This window comes from Dasypus novemcinctus, chromosome 2 (assembly GCF_030445035.2).
Source record: "Dasypus novemcinctus isolate mDasNov1 chromosome 2, mDasNov1.1.hap2, whole genome shotgun sequence".
Classification (NCBI taxonomy): Eukaryota; Metazoa; Chordata; class Mammalia; order Cingulata; family Dasypodidae; genus Dasypus; species Dasypus novemcinctus.
This window is the reverse complement of record NC_080674.1, coordinates 180,576,047-180,593,320: the sequence shown is the minus strand read 5'-3', so window position 1 is coordinate 180,593,320 and position 17,274 is coordinate 180,576,047. Positions and strand designations below refer to the sequence as shown.

The following is a 17,274-nucleotide window of genomic DNA, read 5'->3' as shown; positions in this document are numbered from 1 at the left end:
TAACTACCACATAGAAAACCCCAGCTGGGTGCCTTTTAGTACAATTTGTAGTGCAATGTGAAGGAAGTTTGGACAAGTTACCTGCATTTGGCTGTTAATGGAAAATGACAGTGTTTTACTTCTGACGAAAGGATCGTCTTTCTTTCCTACTATGGTGTCTAGCCCTGTCTGATATTGACTCTGTCAGGAATCACACCGACGTGACTGATTAATACATGGAATGGAATGAGGCACTGGCAGTAGTTCATATTCAGAAAAGGCTCCTGTTACTTAAATTGGGGCAGGGGTCCTCTGTCAACGAGGACAGAACGATGGAATACCATTTTCTCATCCTCAATATGGCAATCCACCTCTTTGCCTCCTGTCCCCTCCCCTTTATAAGTTTGAGAATTTACTTCCACATCCATCCTATTTTAAATTTTTAAAAAGAGATACAGAAACTGGGAGGGGAGTGATGATCAGACTGCATGTGCTAGCAACTCAGAAACTCCTGGCGTCGACATTACTCAAACTTTATAGTGTCGAAGCTGAAACTCCCAGCCCTGCCAGCAACATGGAAGAGCCTGAATTCTGCATGGGGAACAAAGGGGTGGAGGGATCCCCTAAAGTCCAGGCTACTGAGAATCCCCCTCTTCCCATCCCTAGCAAAAAAAATTTGCAATCGACATATATTTACTACCAAGGCATGAGGCAGCCACTCATCCATACCCAAGCAGCATGCCAGGTGCCTGGATGGGAAATTGCTTCTTTAAACAGAATACCCGGGGGACCTGCCTATTAAGTTCCAGAGAGAAATGGTATCCAAGATGCTGGCAAAAAGCAGGCAGAGTCACCTGGGCTCCGTTCAGGGTGGTTTAAAATGTAGCTAATGAATCGCAGCATGAAGAGACAATTTGAAATTAGGTCAAATGTGTAAAAATAAGTGCAATCATTGGAGGCACTTGGCTGATAAGGGGCTACTTAACGCCATGAATGGCAGGGCTTATCTGCCGTATAGAACCCTCGCCAGCCATTCGCCACAATCCATCCTCTTAATTAATTCAGCCCATCAGTATGGAGGGAGGTCTTGCACACCTGGGAGAGAGCTGGAGCGCCGAAGGAAAACTAGCAGGGTCTCTAAACGGGGTGATGGCAAAAGAGAAACCCAATATTGTATGATCAAAATTAATTAGCTGGGACGGTAGGTGACTACGATCAGGAGAGGAGCCCTCCTAAAATCTTTCCAGTGCTCTGCATAAAATAATGATGACGATGATGACAATGATGATGATGATGACAACGATAATGCCCATAGTTTTGGTGCACAGTGCTCACCTTACACGTATTTAACTACATCGAAGACAAACACACCTACACACAGTCCAGACCCCTGCAGTGCCGAGTGAACCAAGGAAGGGGCTGTCCGTTTGCCTTGCCCTGGAGAACAAACAGAATAGAGGAGAGGGGGCAGGATGCTGCCACTGGGCCCCCCACTCACCTGAGATTAGTGGGAGAGAGGAGATTGCAGAGGGAGGAAAACAGCCAACTTCCGGAGCTTGCTCCCTAAATGCCAACATTACTATGCGATACCAGCTGGTGACACGTTGCTATAGTAACTTCAAATAATGTGCACGACCGAAATAAAATAAAATATAGAAAACGCCAAGGAGAGGGGATCAAGGAAAGTTTGCATGCCGAGGGAGGCTCCCGGGGAGATGAAAAGTTCTTTCTGTCGGCCATCTATTTCCTTTGGAGAGTAAGAGTGGCCAAATGCTCCTGTCAGGTCACTTCTCCACTCACCCCCACGTGTGCCATGTGGTTATATAACAGACTTTCTTCTCAGATGGACTCGGTGCTGCCTGTGAGGTGAATCCAGGAGTGGGGGTGGGAGGCCAGGGCATCAGAGAAAACAAGGACCCTGAAACCATTCATCTTAGAGCCTTCCCAAGCAGTTCAAAGCTGTAATTTGGAGCAATCTTTGGTGGGGAACTAAGGTGTGCTTTCTGTCTTAGAAACTACCAAGTTCTGAGTACTGTGCTAGGCACTAGGGGTACAGCAGAGAGCAAGGCAGACAAGGTCATGTTCTAAAGAGCTTACATCCAGGGGAGTGGATGTAGCTCAAGTGGCTGAGCGCCTGCTTCCCTTGTACCAGGTCCTGGGTTCAATCCCTGGTACCTCCTAAAAACAATCAAACAAAAAACAGAGCTTTGTATCCAGTTCTGCCAGTGTGTAGGTGGGGAGTGGGGGCCTCGGAGCTAGACAGCTTGAATTAAAACCCCAGTCTTCCTCTTACTAGTTGCATGGCCTTGGGCAGGGTCTTGTGCCTCAGTTTCCTCATCTGTAAAAGGGGATAAAATATTCCCCACCTCCTATGGTTGGTGAGGAGTACATTAGTCAATCTGAGTAAAGCACTTAGAACATAGAAATCCTCCGACAGATACCAGGTGTCAGTCCTGTTGTCGTTGCTGTTGACTCTGACCCAGAGAAAAATATGTGAGTAAGCTGGGTGAGGCCCCCGACCCACATGGAGGAAGCGGCACCCCTGCTCCCCAAAACGGACTGAGGATACAGCGAGTCTTCCCAATCCCAGCTCGGGAAAGACAACTAGGGGCCCTTCGACCTTGAACCTGCCTTTGGTTACTGAACATACCCAAAGTCCGGCTCTTTGGTAAATCCAGTTGGTGTCTCTTGGACCAGAGTAGGCTGGGAGATTTCTTTTATTCAAGCACAAGTGCTGGCAGGTAGGAGAAGCGACAAGGGTGTTCAAAGCGTTCAAAAGCATGAAATACAGCTGTCTTCACGGACAGCTGTCTTCACTCTCTCTGCTGTTTGGCTTTAGGAGGTGCCTGTCTCTGTGAAGCAACATTCTCTGGCTTACCCAGGGGATCCTGCCATGCAGTGGAGTGAACTCTCACCTTCCTTCACGAGAAGGCTCCTGATGGGCCTGGGTCCAGGGGGGCCATGAGGTCTGCTTCATGTCTAAGGCACAATGTCGCAGGAAAACAGAAAGACGCCCCTGGGATGTTGTTGACTCTTGCTGCCCCCTGACACGCTCCACCTGTACAACACGGAAATGGAGCTGGCTGTGTGCACCGCTGCCTGCCACTGTGGGCATCAGTGATGGATCGGCTCCTGAGCAAAAACGAGGGCCAGAACTGCAGGCATGGAATCTCTTCAGAGCAAAAAGGAGCAGAAAGGGAGGGGTACCAGGGCTGCTTTGGATCAAGGCTAGAAGAGAAGGCTGAATTTGGCACACTCCTCCTTTGCAATGGACACCTTCTGATCCTGGTTGGAGCCTCCGTACGTGGCTCTATATTGTGAAGTCACTTTAAATCTTCCAAAGGACACACTGGGACTTTCAGCCACTGAAGGAAGGGGAAGGTGAGCAACATTCATTCACTCCTTCCTCACACCAAGTACCTACATTTTCTGTCTCACCAACTCGTCTTAACAGCATCGTGAGGTCAGTTTTGCTCCCATTTTATGGCAGAGGAAAGTGAGCTCCATGGAGATCAAGCAGCTGGCTCAAATCAAACATTTAGTATGTGTTGGGGTAGGAATTAAAACCTGGGTCTTTTGGGTTCCAAAATCTGTATTCTTTTCATAAACCCACAACATCTCCCTTGTCATGACTGCTTGCTCCATTTATTCATTGCTGGAAATTGACAGAATCTCGAACAGACCCTGCTCATAGGATGGGCTCAATAAATATTTGTTAGATGAGCAGGGAATTTATGGTTTTGATCATAAACTAAAAGAATATCACAGGAACCCCTACAAACTGAAAAAATAGGTCAAGTGTTGATTACCTCACCTTTAGGAGAGGCCAGAAATGAAAGAATTTGTGTTCAACCTGTAAGCAAGCTACAGATACAATTCTATTTCAACAAGGCAGAATAAGATAACTCATTCACACATTAATTCAGCAACTATTTCTTGAACAGCTAGTATGTTCCAGACAGGGGTCTAGGTGCTGGGGATACAGACATGACCAAACCTAACAACAGCTTGCTCTTAAAAGGCTCACATCTCGGCTGGTGGAGGGGCAGGGTCAAGGGAAACACACTACAAATAAGTGAATACACAAGATAATTTTAGACAGTGATCCATGCTACCAATAAACTATCACAAAGCAAGGGAATAGAGATGGAGTGGAAGAGAGCTACTTTTGATAGGGTAGACAGAGGTGGCCTCTTTGAAGAGCTGACATTTGAGTGAAGACCTGAGTAATGAGTGACGGTCATGCAAAAGTCTGGGAACAGCAATCTGGGGCAATTCAACGGCAGGTGCAAAGTCCTCAAAGAGGGAATGTGCTTGGAGTGTTAGAGGAACTGAAGGCAGGCCAGCATGGCTGGAAGGTTGGAAGGAGGGAGGGTGAAAATTTGCTCTCTACTCAGGGATACAGGTGGGGGCCAGATCCCGAGGGCCCTTGGGGGGCCGCGGGCGAGAGCTTGGCTTGTCTTCTAAGCGCCAAGGGAAGTCACTGTTTGACGTTTTTCAGAAGCTCGCTCTGGCTGCAGCTGTGTGTCAGGAACTCCTTCTTCCAAGAAGCCCACACAAGCCCATCTCCAAGGCACTAAGCCTGGGGTTGGTCCCAGGGTCATGGGTCCATGAAAAGCACAAATTATGTTTTCAGGGTTGACTCTTCCTTATTTCTGGTGGCGCCATCACACCTCAGCCAGAGTTTCTCACACACTGATTCTGCTAGAGCAGACCCTGGCTCGCCTTCAGCAGGAGTGGCTGTGGACTCCAGTTTTACATTGGTCCTGGCTGTCTTTGAGTTGAGTGGGTTTGTCTCCCTGTCCCTCAGAGCGGAATGAACAGGAGGCTGCTCCCGACGCCTCCCAGTCTCTCATTAAAGCCATTCAAGTCTGTAGAAACTGAGCAGCCCCCTTGCCAGGAGAGGGGCTCTCGTTCAGGACACCCCAGCATTGAAATGAACAGAAGATAATTTTTCTAAATGTCTCTCATTATGCCCGTGGAGATGTGGGCGGGAAGGTTAACAGATATGATTGCGCAAAGAACAGTCTCAGAAACAAGGATTTATTCTCGGCACGCACCGCTGACGGCCTTCCAAACTTCACGCCAAGCATGCCCGTGAAACCTGTACAGAAAAGTCTGTTTTGAGTCCTAGACGGTGTTGTGGTGTCCTCAGCTCACACCTCCTTATGAAAATCAAAACCAGGAGCATCACGAGGGCCTGGAGCTCTGGATGAGAATCCTAAGCAGACCCTCGCTTTCTCCTGCAAACATTTGCAATCAGGTTAAAACATCAATCTTCAATGAGAAAAGGGGTCTTAGAAGACTGGTAAGTTTCTGGCAGGAGGTATTGTGAGCTAGATGATATCTACCATTTAAAGGACTGAATATGTGTCAGGCATTGTGCTAAGCCCTCTATTTCTCCATCTGTAAGGGATTTTAATAGGGTTGGGACAAATCTGGAAAAGGAAGAAAGAGAGCTAATCTTAGTTGGACATTTATGTGTGAGACACCTGGCTAAAAATTACACTGAAGGTGATAGGCAAATACTGCATATGTTTCATCTCATTTGTCTTTCACATCACAACATTCAGAAATAGATGTTGATAATACCATTTGCATTTTACAGGTGAGAAAACCGAGAAGCTGGGAGGTGACTTAACTTGCCTAGACAGCCTGACTCCATGACGCTTTTGATATTCTTTAGGAAAAGCAAAACAATTTTATTGTTTTATAAAAGTTATATAATCCCATCATAATGAAAATTAAGCACTCTCTAGGTACAGTGAAGAGAGGAAAAGACAAATGTGTCACATTTCACCCCCTTTCCCCCTAGTATTTCTAATCTTGACTATTATGAAACATTCTAGACATCTCTTGTGCCCATGTAAAGATGGATGAATGGATGGGTGGATGGATGGATGAAAGAAGCTAGCTATCTAGATAATATAGGCAGACAGACTGATAAGGGTTGACACACAGCTTTATAGACAGAATCAGCCTTTTTAATGACTGCTCTATGTCTTATGAATCTCCCATTATTTTAAGCCCAGCTTCACTTTCTGCATCACTTGGGTCTTTGAGGCTAGGAAGATTTCTTCGTAGGGCACCCATGCCACATGCTAGGAAATATGTCTGGTTTTCCACTGAAGCAGCTCTGGTGGTAGGCACTGGACTGGGATCCATTCCCAGCTCTCTTCAACATAGTTTGGAACTATGGACAAGTTGCTTTACCCCACTGAGCCTCAGTTTTCTCATCAATTAACAGGGATAATAATGCTACTTCCATAGGACTGTTGTGAGGATGAAGTGAGAAGGCATGTGCAGTGTCTTGTATAGGGCCTGGAATAACATAGGTCCTCAAAAAGCTTTTCTTGAAATGCTCAGCCTCTGTCCCCTTTCTAGTTCACCAGGAGCAGTTTGTTATGAGCCAGAGAAGTGTAGAGTTAACTATTGGTTGATTTGTGGAGGATGATTTAAACCTCTCTGTAGACCTGGGTTGCTGCATTGCAGTTGGTGATTTACAGTTCCTTCTTGCCCTCTTTCCCTTTATAAAGTTTCCATACTTAAAGGAGTGGAGGGGGCAGCAGACCGCTGTGCTCAAAGCTAACCAGGTAGCCAGGCAAGAGAGTTTTCAGGATAAAATATCTCCTCAGAGTGTACTCCTTGTGTTTTTTTTTAGCAAGGAACAAAGAAAAATGAAGAAGGTCTCTCAATCTTGTTTTAAATTTCAAGCCTCATCTATTAGCCAGGCCTCTCCTAACACCTCCCCAAAATAGATCTAGTTGTCACTGCTGCAAATGATCTATAAGTCCACAGCACACTCAGGTACTAGGGTCTGAGAACAGCTTACAGAGGTGGGTAGGGAGTAGTGGGGGGAGGGCGGGCTTTACAAGCCATCTGCGTTTTCATCTCTGCAGTGCTCAATCCAAAGCAATGTCACACTAATTCCCATTAGGGAGGGTTCCCAGATAATTCCTCACTGCTCACTCCCAATTAATCAATCAATTAGAAAAAATTCAACCAGCACCTATCACGGAGGAGTTATGCCAGGAAGCATCATGGTCCACATCTGCAAGGATTCTCAGACTAATGGAGAGATTATCTATCTATCTATCTATCTATCTATCTATCTATCTATCTATCTATCTATCTATCTATCTATCTATCTATCTATCTATCTATCTACCTACCTGTCTATCCATCCCTCCATCTACCTATCCCTCCATTTATCTATCCATCCATTCATCCATCCATCCACTCATCTATCTAAATTATCTGTCTATTGAAGTAGTTCTCAACTGAGGGTACTTTTGCCCCCAGGGGACATTTGAAAATGTCTGGAGACATTTTTGTTTGTCAAAAGCAGGAGAGGGGAGTTGTTACTGATACCTAGTGGGTAAAGGTTAGGGATGCTCCTACACATCTTACAATACACAGGACATGACCCACAGCAAAGGATGACCCAGTCCCAAATGTCACTAGAGCTAAAGCTGAGAAACCCTGATCTACATGGGAAAAATACATTATAATGATGACTAATAAATGCAAAACGAGTGCTATAGATAAAGTTTGCTCCATGCTTTAAAGAAGTGGGAATGGCCTTTGGTAGGGATTTTGAGGGAAAATTCACAGTGTGTAGGACTTTAACAACAAGGTTTAGAGAGATTAAGCTAAGAATGGGAAATGATATCTTAAATCTATAACAAAGAATACATTTCATTTTATAAGCCAATTTTGATTGCTTGGTAGTGACTGCCTGGAGGGCTGGGTCAGAAATGATTCTAAGGCCAACTCCTAGCTCAGCAAGAAAGACAGTGGCAATCGGTTAGTGATGTCTGTACCATGCAAGGTATGCTGAGAAATTCCATCCTACTTTTACATGTTGGAATGGGATGAGGAAAGAAGTAGAAACGGGCGATGTGTTTTGGTACAGCAGAAGTTCACAAAGGGAGACCATGAAAGGTATTTGGAGGGGCAGACAGTGGAAGGGCCTTGATGGCCGGGCTGAGGGCTTTGAGCCTCAATCTGTAGGTAATGGGATGCCACATGGGCACCTACTGTTCTGCCTTCAGGCCAGCTCTGCTGACAAGGTCTTGAGACTAAAGGAAGCTTCCCAAAGTCCTTGTTCTTCATTTCTATAAAGAGAGCACTATTTCATCTAAAAACTAAAAACTGGCAGAATCATCATGCTCTGGCTTTTATGAAGCTGATCCTGATGATGAAAAAAATCCTATGAAGCCCAACTCAGAAATAACTGTTTGAAAAGCTGACTCCAAGGGTTCCCATTAATGAGCTCCCATAAACCTTTTTTGGATAGAACATTCCTTCTGATGTCTTCAGTGCAAAAAAAGATGGCTTGGGGAGAGGGGTGGCAGGGAGCGGAAGCCCTTTCCTGAGCGCCTGTGCCAGCTGACCCCCTGGCCAGGGCACTGCACTGCCCACCCACCCTGTGTTTCCTGTCAGGCCTCAGCTCACCGCAGGCTGGCTCCTTCTCTGGCAGCATTCTCTCTGCTCTGGGAATGATACCTCTTTGATTTATTGGTTTGCAATATTCCAAATGACATCATACTCAATTTTTTCCTCTCCCTCTGCTTACTTCCCCCTTTCAAATTCCCATTTGTCCCACTTCCTTGCCTTTGAAGACACCTTCCAATCAGCATCCTCTGCAGCCCACTTTAGCTGTCTCTGACTCCCTCTCCACGTCATCATAAATAAAGGTGCCCCTACCACCTGGCATGGTACCAGTCCTCCCCCACCTGCCCTACCCTCTCTTCTCTTTTAGAGGGAGGCTCCCTCACCACAGAGCTTTTGAAGCTTTCTTCCTGCACCCGTTCTCTATGCCTCGGTGAGGATCTATGCTCAATTAAAGAAAACTCAAGTGGCACAATGAGAAATGTCATTCAAAGAGATCGCCTGGTGGCTCCCAGATATCAGATCAACTTACTACAGCCCCATATCCACAAAGTCCATCTAGAAAAGAAAAAAAGATGTCATAGTTGTCTGAACTGATTTGTTCCTTAAAATCCCCGCTGATCTTTTACCCTGGCAGGACCGGAGAAATCCCGGCAAAATTCTAATCAAAGTTAAAGCTGAGAATTAGAGAGCTGATGGGGAGAGGACTCTTTGGAAACCATCCTGTAAGCCATGAAGCCATGGACCAGAGGCTCCTTGAAGCCATGGACCAGAGAGGTTAGGTGGTTTCCCCATGGTCACACAGCCTCTGAAAGTGGGAAATCTTGGACTAGGACCCAGCTGTTCTGACCATTGTGGGAGGTCTATTACATCACCCTCTACCACCTCCAAATGGTCATCCCCAAGCCTCCATGTTCCCCACCAAGGAAATGACCACTCTTTCCCAGCTCTGTCTCAATGAGAGGATTCTCATGGTGCCACAATATGTGGCCCTCCACTAAGAACTAAGGCCGGTACTGGTAATACACATTTTTAAAATCTAACTCACCACAGTGGTTTCCAGGTTTGAGGAAGAACAAGTCATCGAGCACTAATTTCATTTTCCAAAAAAAATTGAATGGGTGTCTCTATTACCACGATTCATCCCAGCTTTGATCTATTACATTCTGTGCCCAGCATCTAAATCTGGTTAAGAACATCAAATTAAAAACCAAACGATTGATTGCTGAAGTCACTCTGTGTAATGAAAATCGGCTGAACGCGTACTCGAGGGGCCCCGGGGCGGGAGCAGGGTGGGATGTGGGAGGCTTTCGTTGTGCCACGCTGCCCAGAGCTCTTCCAACTGGCAGCCCGCAGGCTTGCCTAGTCCGCAGAAACGCTCTGTCTGGCCTGCACGGTGTTCTTTAAAACAGCCACGTTTCTTCTCAACACTTACAAACCAGGAGATTTTGCATGAAGTTCTAGGTATGCAGCCTCTCTTGGACGCGGGGCAGATCAAGCCACGGCAGCCTGCGTTCTCCAAGCGCAGGGGGAGCGGCCTCTGAACGAGGGCGGGCGCTTTGCAGGTGGCCAGGGCCTGGCCTGGCTCGTGTGACTCAGTTTGCCCGGGTCTCTCCTGGTGTTAGCACTGAAAGTCCCGCGTCCCAGGAGCCCCTCCGCTCCGGCAGACCAGGATGGCTGATCTCCCCTCCTGCTTCCTCACGCTCTCGGGCCTCCCCAGCACGGCGATCACAGCCCTACTCCTCCTCCTTCCCCTCACCTACGGGCCTTCTCTAAACGTCCTCACTCCCTTGGAATTTGCACAAGCCAAGGATGCCCTCTTTTGCATAACGCTGAAGTCCAGTCCATTTTGGAAGGGCCGCGCAAGCACGCTTCGTTTCCTCTCCCACGAAGCCGCCCGATTCCTCCGCTCTCTCCTGTGCCAGGCAGCGTGAGCCACTTCCTGCCAGGGCCCCAGCAACACTGCAGCCTTCCTCTTATGGTACTCATCACCATTATCACCCTGACCCCGCACCCAGGGGCAGAGCCCAGGGCTGACCTTAAGACCAAGTCCAAGGACATCCGGGTCTCCCGAACATTGGCTTCCAACTCTCTTCTGCCTGTAACAGGTTCATGTGCCTGTGTCCTCTGACTCTTGGAGATACAGCCGGGCAGGGATCTCCCAGTATCTTCAATGCCTGGCGCATAGAAAGTGCCCGGCATAGGTTTCCTGAGCGAGTGGACGCTCGTTCAAGGGGCTGGGAGTAACTGTCTCACTCACTGGGATTTTAAAGACAATGAGTCCTTCCCGGCTGCCGCTGTGGCCCGGGGCCTCTTCTGCTTTGCTCATCCCACAGTATTTTCAGCTGGAGCATCCAGTCTGTGACTGGGATGAGGCCCTCGTTCTCCGGGTTGTCTTTCATAAGCTCTTACGATCCCCAGGTGTTGTCAGCTTCGGGGTTTTTCTGATACAGTAAGAGAGTTGCAGGAGATGGCCTGCCTCAGAAGCTTCCAGGCCCACGGGCCTTGCCCCCGCCCCAGGCGGCTCCCCCTCCTGCCAAGCCCCTCGGGTCCCTCTTGGGTCCTGCGGGGTCACCCGCCCTCCTCCTGCGCCTTCTTGGCACTGCCCACTCGCTCAGGATGGTAATCCGGCCATTGTCCTCGATTCCACCCGCGCTCTCTCCTCCCACGTTCAACGAATCACCAGACCTGGGCGTTGAGAAATTTGTCTTGAATTCGGTGTGACTCTGTCCCCCTCTCGCCTCCCACTCTGCCCGCGCTGGCTGAAGCTGCTCCTCACTGCCGCTCGCCCTCCCTCCACCTCTGCCCTCAAACGTATTCTCCATGCTGCAGCCAGAGCGTGATCTTTCTAAAGGGGAAAGAAAATTAGGTCTCAGCTCCGTAAAACTTTCAGTGCTCCCACTTATTCAGGGTAAAACCTACCCCTCTTGGCACAGGACAGCTGCCAGCACACTCTGACCCACCTCCCTCTGCAGCCTCGTTCCTCCCCGCCGTCCCACCCTCCCCTTCAGACGCTCCCAACAGGCCATGCAGGCACTTGTCCTAATTCTCCCTCATGCCCACACATCCAAATCGTACTCCTGATACCTCTGACAGCCTGGGCAAGCGCGGCTCCTTTTACCTGAAGCACTCTCCAGCACCGCCCCTCCCTGCCTCAGCCCATCGGGACGGACACACGGGGGCACATGCGCCACGTGGATACACACCCACGCGTGCACACACAGGCGCGCTCCCAAACGTACACACACACCCATGCACATACACAAACCCACAGAGACACACACACTCCCATACTTTTTGTTGCTGTTTTGAAGTCCCGGGGCCAGCGATTGAACCTGGGACCTCGCGTGTGGGAAGCCGGCACTCGACCACTGAACCATATCGGCTCACCTGAGCTGGCTTTATCATTTGTTTTGCTTGTTGTTTGTTTTTTGTTTGGCTGCTTTTTCAGGAGGCACGGGGAACCGAACCCGGGACCTCCCATGTGGGAGGCGGGCACCCAACTTCTTGAGCCACATCTGCTTCCGACACACAGACTTTTAAATAATTTGCCTAACCTCTCCTGAGTGTTAGGTCCCCGTATTTGAGAAACAGCTTTCTCCAGGAAGGCTTCCTGGATGGATTCCTCCATCCCTAGCTGAGTGGGGAGACCCTCCTCTGAGTGTCATGCCCCCATACTCCTCATGCTCATGGAACCGATCACAGATTTTGGAAGCTCTCTCCTTGTTTGTCTATCTCTGCCACAGGACTATGAAGGTAGAGACTGGCCCATTGTAGGTACACAACAAATATTTGCTTAAGGAGTGCATGTATGAGCTTAGGTGGAAGAGTAAGTCAGGGACAGATTGGGAAGACACCTAAATGGCATGCCTTAACTTGTGTCTGATTTGAGGGGATGCAGGGGTCGGTGAAGAGCTCTCCTCTAATCAAGTGAACTCAAGTCCAGCCTGTCCTGGGAAGCACATGCCTCACTGTGTGAAGGCTTGCTCCTGAGTGTTAAGGGGAACCCGGTTTGAAGTATGGGCCATCGCTTCTTGTCACATTTCACGTGGATGTAGCAGGAGGAAACACTGGACTCAGAATCAGGGGACCTCGATCTCAACTCCAGTCCCTGCCACTTGCTGCCTGTGTGGCTTGGGGCAGGTTGCTTTCCCTCTCTGGTACTCACTCGTTAATAAGGGTATGGCGCTAACCCCTTCTGCTCTGAGTGTGGTGATCTGCACAGCTTTCCCAATTACTAGCTGTGTAGGCCTCTGTAAGCAAGGCTGACTTCCTGGGGCTGCCATACAGATTAAATGTGATTACATTCCTTAAGTGGATAATGCAGTATGCTCACAAGTAATGCTTGCTATATGGTTACAATTAAGAGTATAGGCATGTCATATGGCAAAGTTATCAATAAGCGATATGGTAGAGCTTCAACAGAAGCAGCTAAGAATGGGGGCTCTTCAAATCTGAGTCTTTCTTACAAAAAAAAAAGCCTGCTTGAACCCATTTATATTCCACTATAGCTTTGTAATGAAGTATCTAACAAATCTGACATTATGTTATGATGAAGACAATTAATAATTATTGTACTGAATGAAGCCACCAATTTCACTCCTGTCATAATGGAATCATATATTTCATTTTGGAATTTTAAAGGCCTTACAACTGTGAAGTGTTATCTGTTGTATGCTACCACATCAAATTGGGTGGGAGCCTATAAAAGAAAGCTTTGCCCTTGCGTTCCTGCTGATGCTTCCCTGACACACTTGAGATCTCCTTTTGAGTCTCTAAGGTCCCAGCTGGTGGACAATCTGCATGCTAATAAGATCCCCAGGTGATTAGGACGCTCATTAAAGTTTGAGAAACACTGCCTTCGCGCACAGTAGGTATTAATAAAATGTACCTCTTGTAAGCCTATCCTCAGTCATCTCCTTTCATTTGCTAACCATTTATCAAGTTGTTTACAAGGTGCAGGCCCAATGCTGGTCCTTAGCATAGTGACCGGCACATAGTAGGGCTTCTGCAGATGTTTGGTGATTGACTGATTGGCTACAAAAGGCAACCAGACATGGTTCCTGCTTGCAAGGAGCTCATGGCCTAAGACAAAAACTAAGACGAACGCCAGCAGACAGATCAGGGTAATAATGAATAATGAATGATAATGAAAGGATCACCTTTCTTAACACCTACTATGTGTCCGGGATTAAGCGATTTACCAGCATTATCTCTTTGAATCTTCAGAACATTGATACTATGATTATCTGTCTTTTACAAATGAGGACACTTTGGCTCATAGAGTAAAAGAAGCTCATCCGAAACTACTCAGCTAGTGTGTGGCGCAGACGAGATTTGAAGGCAGGGCAGCCCCGCTGAGTCCAGCGGGGCCGAGGTCGGCCTTCCAGAGCCCTCTGAAGTACTGCCACTGCGAGATGACGCAGGCACTGGGGGGTTCCGGCTCAACGATCCTGAGTACAGCTCTTTCAAGTCCTGTGGGGAGAGGCGGCAGGAGGCCCGGCAGGCAGGGGCGCTGGTCTGTTTTCCCAGCAGCTGAGCTGGCCAGAGAGCTACGCTCCCAGGTGGCTGCTCGTCTGACACAGTTCGCCAGGCCTGGCAGCCCCTCTCCCAGGCCTGTCTCCTACCACTTGACCATTTTACTTGCAAATCCATTCTTCAGAAGGCGCCAGGCCTCTCTCGATGACAAGCCAGGGCAAGAGAAAGAAAAATCACTGTCTGAGCTTGGGGGTGGGAGTGACACAACTTTCTGAAAATTGTCTGCTGTGGGTCAGGCCTGGGGAGCCCCAAACCGGGAATCCTGGGCTTCAGTCGAAGAAGGAGCTGTGGACAAGGGCAGGCCTGCGGTAGGGATAAAAGACAGAATGCATTTCCCCTGGGTCTTTCTCCCGCAATAGATGAGTTCCGGAAAACTGGCACCTAAATCATGTTTTAGATCATAGAATTTAATCATTCAACATGAGGTGATGGATGGCAGGATAATTGATTGGAATATTTATTTGTGTCTCCATCAATCGTCCTGTAATTCACCTTCCTGCCTTTCTCCCCTATTCCTGCTCTTTTCATGGGGGTAGCCAGGAATTTCGGTCCCTCCCTTTAGAGCAGTGGTTCTCAAAGTGCCATCCCTGGGAGCTTGTTTGCGATGCAAATTCTCAGGCTCTACCCCAGACCTACTGAACCAGAAACTCTGGAGTGGGACCCAGCCATCACCTAAGTTTTAAGGAGCCTTCCAGGGAGAGCCACTGCCTTAGGGAACTTTGGGGCAGAGTATCTCCAGGGAGCAGTGTAAGCTACAGGGAAGAGAGAGGGGCAAATGTCGCTGATGGGGATGAGGAGGCAGAAGTTGGTGCAAAGAGAGTGAAATGAGATGCCCAAGACTAGGAACGGGGGTTGCCAGTTGAGGCTCTGAGTAGCAAAGAAACTAGTAACTCCTGCCCTCGTGTGCTGCTCCCCCAGGGGCCCACCTGATTGCACAAGGACTGCATCGGCAGGGAAGGGAGGGGGGACCAAGGGGTCTGCAGGTGGACTCTGCAGGCACTTTTGAAGGACTCTCCTGGGTGGGGGAAGTGGGAGGAGGGAGGCCAACTACAAGGGCGAGACTGAGCTCCCGCAAATGCCAGCGGAGCCCAGGCAGGGCTGATTCGGAGGAAATGGGGGGGTCTGGCAGCCTCTCTCCCCCCAACAGTGCCGGAACATAAATTCATACCCACTATACCTGGACGGTTTTAGGGAGTCATTCCCCATACAGATTCTCTAGGGGCATGGAATGGGTAGTCCAGGAACAGGGGCTGGGACCATAAAGCCATCCTCATAGATCCACTTCTGTTCTCCTCGCTTCCTGAGGCAAGTCTCCTGTAGGTGTTTATTTATGCGTTGACTTGTTTAGTGCCCGTCTCCTTTCCTAGACTGAGTGCCTCCAGGGAAGGGACAATGTCTGCTTAGTTCACCCTTGTCTTCCCAGCACCTACCGCAGTGCCTGAGTACCCCAGGTGCACAATAAATATGTTTTCAATGAACACATGTATAAATCCTGAACACCATGCCCAGCGTGCTGTGCCTACTGTGGCTCTGCTGTTAGAGTTGATTAGCCAGCAAAGGTGAGGCATTCCCCCGATGCAAGGAAAGACTAGGAAATTCAATTTCTTTCTGTTCGGCGCAGTTCAAGTCACTTCAATTATATTCAATTCATCCTAATTTAATCCAACCAACCTTCGCAGACACCAGAACCATGACAGCCTACGTGCTAGAGGCAGAGCCGCTTCTGCCCTCATGGGGCTCCCTGTCTGCTTCCCTTTTTTTTTTTTTTTTAGGATATGGATTTAGCTCTACATGTGAAATCACAAACAGCTAACTGGTCCACCTAAACCAGCTCTCATTGTCATCACTCACAACTGTAATGTCCTGGGGCTTCCGCTGACAGCTACAGAGGTTTGCATATTGCACAAGGCCAACAGAGGCAAATAATGCGATGGTGACCACAAGAACGCAGAGTTCCTATGCACCCACCATTACTAGGTGTCACCGGTGATAGGAATCCTACAATCCGTCTTGAAAACTTATTCTAGCACTTCATGTTCCTTTCCCCCTTTATTCTGTTGTATCTTGAGCACCTAGGATTTGAGTGCACTCACTTCCCCAAAACGTGAGGTGAGTGACAGATCCAAACACAAAACATATTATCAATGGCCTGACGTGAATCCATGCACTACAAGAAGGAGAAGGAACGATTCTCAGGGACCACCACTGAGCAGAGTTTCTCCTGAGGATATGGCTCTGAATTCTCTGGCAGTTAAGGCCAAAAACACACCAACAAACCAACAAAGAAATATACTAATGTACACAGGCTTAGGTTTTTGACATGGAAGTCATGTACAGCTTTCATTAGGGGGCTCTTTATTTCTCTTCTCTGGAGCGGGGCTGTTTGTCCTTCATCAAAGTATTAGCTGACTCGACTCTCTGAGATGCTCTGGTTCCTCTTTTCCAGAGCAAATCCTCTTCCCGATGCAGTCATATTTTTCAATCGCTCCCCTCCCCCCCAACATTATGGTCTCACAATACTCTCAGGCTCTTTCTAGATCTATGATGACTCTTAAGATGTGGGAGAAAAACAAGGACAACATTTGTCAGTAGAAATCTGGCCAGGGCTAAGAACAATAAGATCAGAGGATCTCAGAAGCAGAAGGTGTCTCTAAGGTTATTTTGTCCATTGCTGACCCTCAAGCATGACCCTCTCTCTAGAAGCCCCAGTACAAGGCCAATGACCTTATGAGAATAACTCCAGAAAAAGGTAGTTCTTCTCACCTAATGGGGAATGCCCTCCTGCGGTGGACAGCTGGGATTGTTAGAATGTTCTCTCTTATGTTGGGCCACAAATTCTCTTGTAACATCACCACGTTTCCGCTTCTGGAGAATAATCTTCTGTTTCCCCTAAAACTGTTCCAAGAAATTCATGCTTTTTATACACACCCAGCCCTGTTCACTGGAATAGTCTACAATGTGATCTAAATTTTCATAGGTTATTTCTTGCCATTCCTGGGTTTATATATGTTGAACGTGAAAATTTGTTAATGGAGATTATTTTATTTGGCGTCTAGCAACTACATCATTCCTATTTAATTCTGGATTCTACCAAAACTGCCGTGAACCGGTCAAGCTGATAATCACAGTTGTGGGAGGGACACACAACACCCTACTTTTTCTCTACTGTCTTAAATAGTTTTGGCCAAATAGGGAATGGTGAAGAGGTGAGAGCCCTTTCCCCTGAGTCAATTATGAGGGTGACGAGGCGGCTGATAAATGACAGCCTCTTCTGCCCGAATGGCCTCTCTATTGCTGGGTGTTGCTGGCACCCCAGCTCTTTCCCTGGCCTTGATATTTATTTAACAATCTCTAAGAGAGCTC

General features: G+C 48.1%; 2 protein-coding genes across 4 annotated transcripts in view; one reads left to right on the top strand and one right to left on the bottom strand.

Annotated features, from left to right (window-relative positions):
• The window catches only part of DOCK2 (dedicator of cytokinesis 2), a 419,924-nt gene that overhangs the window by 97,193 nt on the left and 305,457 nt on the right, over positions 1–17,274 (bottom strand). The gene's annotated exons all lie outside the window — the stretch shown is intronic.
• Positions 1–17,274, top strand: part of INSYN2B (inhibitory synaptic factor family member 2B) — a 103,656-nt gene that overhangs the window by 1,263 nt on the left and 85,119 nt on the right. The window lies entirely within an intron of this gene.